At 41.4% G+C, this 7,845-nt stretch overlaps 1 long non-coding RNA gene across 1 annotated transcript; it reads right to left on the minus strand.

Moving 5' to 3' along the window:
- Positions 1-3,164: 3,164 nt before the first annotated feature.
- Positions 3,165-6,132, minus strand: LOC147362730 (uncharacterized). The gene is made up of 4 exons (XR_015135777.1): positions 5,234-6,132; positions 4,480-4,585; positions 3,560-3,639; positions 3,165-3,443 (listed from the first exon to the last, which is right to left on the minus strand). It is a non-coding gene; the product is annotated as an uncharacterized LOC147362730 (long non-coding RNA).
- Between the last annotated feature and the right edge of the window lie 1,713 nt (positions 6,133-7,845).

Genomic DNA, 7,845 nt, shown 5'->3' on the forward strand with positions numbered 1-7,845 from the left:
TATTGCTGTACTATGAACGAATCTGAAAATAATTATGCTGAGTGAAAGAACATACTGTATGATTGCATTTAGATAAAATCCCAGGAAATGTGAATTCATATATAGTGAGAGGAAGCACACTGGTGTGGGTGGAGGGAGGGAACAAAGAGCAGCAGGAAGGAGCGATTACAAAGGGGCAGAGGGAGTTTCAAGGTGATAGGTATTTTCATTGGTTGCAGTGATCGTTTCACAAGTTATATATGTATGTATATACATATGACAACAAATTCCCTGTTTTAACTGTGTGTGCTTAGTCACTTAGTCCTGTCCAACTTTTTGCAATCCCATGGACTGTAGCCCACCAGGCTCGTCTGTCCGTGGGGATTCTCCAGGCAAGAATATTGGAGTGGGTTCCCATGCCCTCCTCCTAACCCAGGGATCACATCCAGGTCTTCTGCATTGCAGGCAATTTACTGTCTGAGCCACCAGGGAAGCCCTTAACTACGTTTAATTTTTTGTAAATAAAAATAATTAGTATGGTTTCTAAGAACAATTCTACTTAAAAAAATGAAATCACCTTTGAAAAATCACATTTCCAGCAGACTCGAAAAAAACAATTTTCTGATGAAATATTGATTAAATTGTCCAAAATAAGCCACAGGATATGAATGTTAAACAGTTATGCTAGTTCTGGTTGGCGTAACAGCTAGACAGTCTGAAGGAAAAACAATGACAGCTTCACTGGACAGAACTCGGCAGAGCAAGAAGCCTCTCCAGAGCTAACAGGGTCCTTCAGAGCTATGTTACAAGTGGGAGGAAATTGCAGCTCTTTCTAGTGGCTTGGTGTGTATTCCTGGGCCCCGCTGGCTTCCAGAAAAGCGCAGGAGGAACTTGCCTGAAGGAAGACGGGGAGGGCGGGAAGCTGCAAAAACAGAAAAGCTCCCATAAACCCAACCAGAAAGTCAACACAGAGAAAAAGCAGATGGAAAAGTTACACAATTCTGTGGTCCCCGTAGAATGTGCAGAAGGGCTTCGAGGTGTGACAGACAGTGAGATGGGACATTTAGTTCGTGAAAGGCTGGGAGGCCTGGAATCCTCACCAGATCAACCCCACCCCATGGCAGAAGAAAAGCCCAGAACTGGTGCTAGTTCCTCTCCTGTGTTCTTGCACAGGCAGCAAGAGCCTTGTGGAGCGGTGACCGGGGCTGACCCCAGGACACTGGGTCCTTGTCTTCAACTTTTATGACTCCTCAATTCTGCTTCCTGACTCTCCTTCTATGTTGCTGTTTCTGTCTCTCTCTTCCCTTGAATCTCCTCCTTCCTTTCAATCTGCTTTAAATGATATCTGAACAAAGCAGGAAATACATCAATGAAGTATGTGAAAAACACTTTTCCAGCAAATGTGTACTAAAGAGCATCGATGTCCCAGAAACTGTGGTGGGTACCAGAGTGAGCCAAGGAAGAATGAACAACTCAATGTGAAACCAAAGTGGTCAAAGGAAAATGATGCTTCGCAAATGATCCATGTGTGTGCGGAGCACAGGGAATCAATGACAGAGGGAGCCTGGGGAAAGGACAGCCAGCCTTGCCCCGCAGAGGTCAGGGCAGAAGTGATTAAGCATATGAAGAGGTGTTTGTCAGTCCAATAAGTAAGGGGGCGGCCAGAAAAATGTGGGCATTCCATGCAGCAACCCAAGTGAAAAAAGCAAATAGTGCAAAAGGGAAATTTCTATGATTGCCAAGCAGAAACCCAGTAGAGTTAGAATGAGGATGAATTTATGGCTAAAGCAGATGCCAGTTAAATATTTCCTAGAGCTAGGCTTGTGCAAGCTGCTAGCTCAGGGCCATTAATTTTTTTCCTCCAGAAAATGCGGAGTTTTACTAAATTATCACTAACTGTGGCTTTAATTTTGTGACCCCATGACACTCCCATGTGTTTGCTTTAGAGCCTCTGGTCTCTCCCTGCACCTGTCAGCCTGACATATCCATTGTACTTTCCAGAGTGTGGAAGATGAACAGTATCTCATATAAATGAAATCCACAAGCAAATCTCTCCTTTGAAGTCAGAGCAGGTTTTGCCCCAAAGTCTGGTCTTTAGATGTAGTCACAGACAAAGCAGGGTGATCTGAAAGTTAATATTTTCAACAAGCAGTGCAAAGGAAGTAGTAGATTTGACATCTGCACAAGTTTGCCAGCACTTATATATATATGCGACTCACAAAGCAATGGTCATATCAGTTCAGTTGCTCAGTCGTGATCGACTCTTAACAACCCCATGGATTACAGCACATCAGGCTTCCCTGTCCATCACAAACTCCCAGAGCTTGCTCAAACTCATGTCTGTCAAGTCAATGATGCCATCCATCCATCTCATCCTCTATCATTCCCTTCTTCCCCTGCCTTCAATCTTTCCCAGAATCAAGGTCTTTTCCAATGAGTCAGTTTTTCCTATTAGGTGGCCAAAGTATTGGAGTTTCCGCTTCAGCATCAGTCCTTCCAATGAATATTCAGGACTGATTTCCTTTAGGATGCACTGGTTGGATCTCCTTGCAGTCCAAGGGACTCTCGAGAGTTTTTATAGCATGGATAACTACTCACTCTGTGTCCTCCATCACCCTTGTTCTCAGGAAATTACAGAAGATTCAGCAGAAGACCTGCAAAGGACTGTATGCTGGACAAGAACATTCTGTCTGGTTTGTTCCTACTTCTGCTGACCTTGTGATCCCACACTCCTTGTCTGCCCTGCTGAAATGTAGAATTGTACATAGGAGTTCCAAATTCTTATACTACGAAGAGAAATCTTAGGAGACCTAAGAAATGAATTCCAGATTGAGTCATGGGGCAAACTGCAGCCCCTTAGTCTAGCTTCTTCTAGGAATCAATGTGAAAAAGATTTAAAAAAAGGCATGGATCATGCACCCAGGTCAGACCCAGCTTGTATTCCAGTTCTGCCCTTTCCTGGTTGAACAATGCTTAGCAGGATAGTGGCTTTCTCTGCATTTCCTTGTCAAGTGGGAGTAATAACATCTAGTGCAAAGGATTGCTGAAAGGATTGGAGTTAATGCCTGTGAAGGGCTTGGCGTGGTGCCTGGGAGGTTTTAAGCGCTCACTAAGTGAGTCTAAGATAATATATCCACTGCAGGAGGCCTCGTCTGTGTCTCTCTGGTGACATATAATAAAAGCTGGGGTTATGAAGTTAATATAAGTGGAAAATGAAATATAGTCCAGCTGCCCTTGAAAATCACTTAAAAAGGTGCCATGGCAGAAACCAACATATTCTTACTCCAACACAGCGCAGTAGTTTTCTTTTCCAACCCAGCAATGTTACAGATTACCTTTTTTGGTTACCCATAAGATAAAGTAATTAGTTTGTGTTTAAAGACAGCATTCTACCCAGGTTCTAGAGTCGTGCAGTTAAGGCAGCCGGCAGAAGAAATAGCGGGATGCTCTGTTTCCTCATTTGCCTAAAAAAATAATAATAACAATGCATTAGGTGTCTGTCCTCCTTACAGCTTTATCATGAGGGTCAAAATAAGAAAATGCAGGGAAAAAAACCTATATTTGGCTCTAAGATACTTACAAGCTAAAAATATTGAGTATATCTGACTTCGTGCAGTTGACAACAAAGCATCCGGAAATTCCTGATCACAATAAAGAAGCCTGAAATAAAGAAGATTTAAAATGTAAAGATTGATACCAATCACCTCTAGTTGTAGCCCAAACTTAGTTCTATAAACAAAAGGCAAGGGGAGTTAGAGATGCCCAGCTTGATCATAGATAGCAAGTGTGATTTTACCCAAAGAAACTGAACTGTGTGTATTGCTACCTTCTGTACAGGCAGAACAGAGAAGGATCTTCCAGGAGGTCAGACTCAGGGAGAATCCAAGAACAAGGTGAAGTCAGTGTAACACAAATTCTCCTTAGCTGATGGGAATCTGAAAAAGCTGTTCCCATCTTTTGAAGTTTCCCTTTTCCATCAGGTCTAATATGCATATTTTAAAGCATTTATCGATTGTAAAATCAGATGTACCTGAAGTAAGAGAGTCTTAGAATTACTGGCAGTAATATATTGTAGTTGTCACTGACTGCATGCATGAACTTGGACTTGGCTTTTCATATCATTTTCATTTCTGTGTCTGCTGCTGCTAACAGCAGTTGTGTTTTGTCCTGTTTCAGTTTCACAACATTTCAGTTGTGTCCGACTCTGTGCGACCCCAGAGACGGCAGCCCACCAGGCTCCCCCATCCCTGGGATTCTCCAGACAAGAACACTGGAGTGGGTTGCCATATCCTTCTCCAATGCATGAAAGTGAAAAGTGAAGTCGCTCAGTCTTGTCTGACTCTTAGTGACCTCATGGACTGCAGTCTACCAGGCTCCTCCGTCCATGAGATTTTCCAGGCAAGAGTACTGGAGTGGGTTGCCATTGCTAAAACACTATAAATCAGCTCTTTCAATGAGTGTAAAATAAAAATTTTAAGTGGTATCAAAGTGATGGATCACCATGTGATGGCAGAATTCTTGTCTTCTTCCTCCTTCTCTTCCTCCTGCTCCCTGGTGGTTCTTCTTGCATTTGAGGACTTCTGAAGTGAGATGAAATGCAGTGATTCTACAGAAGAGACATTGCTGAATTACACTCAATTTTAAGATTCTTCAATTTTCTCCTTATCCTCGTTCTAGACTCATGAAATCACTTCCAATTATAAATTAGCTTCCCAAGTATCTAGACACATGTTAGACATGAGGATCCCAGGAAAGATACTCCTTCTTGTACATCAGTAATAAAGTCTGGTTTTTCACTTCCATTGCCTGAAGCTTTGACAGGCAAGTTGAGAACCCCTGAGTCTGAGCATTTTGGCCAAACACAGACTCTCAACTGGAAAATCTTCAGGGAAGATGCCAAACCATGGTGATCTCATCACATTTCTGTCCCCCTTCAAGGCTCTGCCTGGGCAGCCAGCTGGACTCCTACAGGACATCACTGTCCTCTCTCTCCCTGCACAACTTGGTCTTAACACTTAGTGCAGCCTCTCGCATTAAATCTCCCTCATGTGTCAGTCCTAACATTCGCCTTCATGTTGGATCTTGCCCTCGCCTTGCCCTGCTCTCTGGGGCAGGACAGCTGATCTCATTCCGCCTGCACTTTCCAGGTCCTCGTGCAGATGCTTTAGCTTGGATTCTCTCAATGTGAGGGAAGGACAAGCAATGAAAAAGGGAAAGAAAGGGCAAAGCCAGAACTTCCCTTCTGTTCCTTTACCTCAAAGGGGCTGGCAGCTGCTGGCTCTGTCTGCTCCGTCTCCAGCTCCCCAGGAAAACTTGTGGTTTCAGCTTGCTCCAGGGGACCCCAGCTCCTTGGCTCTGGTCACTCCACCTCCTTCCTCTGTCCTTCCTGCTGAGCAGTGGGAGCTTTTCACTGCTGTCCTGGATTTCTCTATTGCCCTCCGCTCCCTGCCTTCCAATCCTGCATAAGCCATTTCCTGCAACAGCTGGCCTGGTTTGTTTCCCTGGTCGCATCATGACTAATACCTACAGGTCTGTATCCTCAACGTGATTATGAGCTGCTGGAAGTCAAGAACCCCACCCCATGTCTCTGTACACTTACATTTGAGTGAGTACGTGATAAATTGTTGTCCAGTTGAAACTATGTCACATGAAGTTTAAGCTGACAAATCTGACGGACACGAAGTGTCATTTTTTCCCTTTTTTGACTGCACCACACAGATTGAATTGAACCTGGGCCATGGCAGTGAAAGCCCAAAATCCTAACCATTAGGCCAGAGGGAACTCTTGCTGTTCATTTTAAATGGAGACATTTGTTGCTATAGTTAAAATATGAGTTGATTTAAGAAAATCACATGTACACATTCATGCACTTTCTGGGAGCATGGGTACCTGTAAAATAATTTCCTTTGAAATAATCACTGAACATTAACTGAGCATCTAGTAGGCACCTTAAAGAGATGATTTATAATTCTCATCATTAAGATCTGTGATGTGCAGTACTGGCCCCATTTAACAGATGAGGAAACTGAGGTTCAGAGATATTGAGTAACTATTCCAAGTTCACACACTTGGCTTGTAACTTGGTCTAAACAGACTCCACTAATGCTCAAACTTTAAGCACTGCAAAAATCAAATATTTGTAAAAAAAAAAAAGCAAAATTAAGGTCCATACCCAGAGAATCTAATTTAGCAAGTCAGAGGTGTGACCATTTATAACATGCATGATTTGGATATTCATTTATAACATTCCCACCTGATTTGGATGCATTTTCAATCACTGCTGCTGCTAAGTCACTTCAGTCGTGTCCAACTCTGTGCGACCCCATAGACAGCAGCCCACCAGGCTCCCCTGTCCCTGGGATTCTCCAGGCAAGAACACTGGAGTAGGTTGCCATTTCCTTCTCCAATGCATGAAAGTGAAAAGTGAAAGTGAAGTCACTCAGTCATGTCTGACTCTTTGCAACCCCACGGATTGCAGCCCACCAGGCTCCTCTGCCCATGGGATTTTCCAGGCAAGAGTACTGGAGTGGAATGCCATTGCCTTCTCCAATTTTCAATCACATCCTGAGAAATACTGAACTACAGCACAAGGAAAATATATCTGTGTTAAATTAGCTCGCTTATACACCCCAAGAGCCTAGTCAAGGGCCTGGTACTTAGCCAATGATCAATAAATTATGGTAGAATTAATAAAAAAATGAATAGCTTAATCATTTTTGATTGAGTTCAAATCCTGAATATTTTCTATTACTATTCACTAGCTCTTATTTTGGATACCATTCCAAAGCTTATTCATTTATTAACTCATTCAATCAACACTGGCTTAACCCAACCATACTCTTGATCTCCTCTTACTGAAATTTATATTATATTCCTTATTTTTTAGATGGGGAAATGAAAACCCAGAGAGGTAAAATGATTTGTGCAGAACCACCCAGCTCACCTCTCTGATGACAGAATTTGAACTACTTATAATTTTTTTATTTTCCTGCTGCTCTTCTAGATTGAGTCTGGAACATCCAGATAATGATGAAAATGCATGCATTTGTTGACCAACTATAACCACAAAGTAATTTAGCATCATCTCATTTCCCTCCACAATAATATGCATTATCCTCATCTTATAGTAAGGTTATTGAAAATTAAATCTATCAGTAATTTAGCAAGCCACACAGCCATGTAATGGTTGGGTCATTTAACCTAACTTACCTCTTATTTGAGCCTGAAATTTCCATATTTGGAGCAAATTCATTTGTTTCTGGATTGTCCTCATTTTCCCAGAATCATTTTTAAAGTATAACTATTTATATGCAAAATTATTACTATTCACTCTGGAAATAAAGAGGGGGAGAGGGGTGCAGAGAGGGCACTTGGTGGATGGCATATGAGTTCAGATATAATCCAGGATCTAATTTTATTTCCTTAACTGATAAACAGATCACTAATTCAAGACAGATTTGACTTTTGTTGAAGCACAAAAATATATAAAATGACCACAAGATTAAACTTTCCAAATAGCTGCAGCAACATTTCTTTATAAGTTTTGGTATTACTCTTGAGTATTATCACATTTGACATAATTATACCTTATAAATACCTCAAACTTGTAATGACATCCTTTCAAGAATTATTACTAATTATTGTACTTGACATGACAAATTAAACATGTTGTTTGACGTAATTACACTAAATAATTCAAAATGCTAATTATGCTTAGAAATAGCAATTAGCATAATTAAAGAGAAAAAAACTGCTGGAAATTTCAATACTGATTCAGTATCACAAACTGGAATTTTTCAGAAGATTTTAATAAAGATTGACAGATGTGATTTATAAAATTGTAACTTTAATCAAAAATGATGAAAC

This window comes from Bos grunniens, chromosome 11, assembly GCF_055505025.1.
Source record: "Bos grunniens cultivar Pamir isolate PY7600 chromosome 11, Bosgru_T2T1.0, whole genome shotgun sequence".
Classification (NCBI taxonomy): Eukaryota; Metazoa; Chordata; class Mammalia; order Artiodactyla; family Bovidae; genus Bos; species Bos grunniens.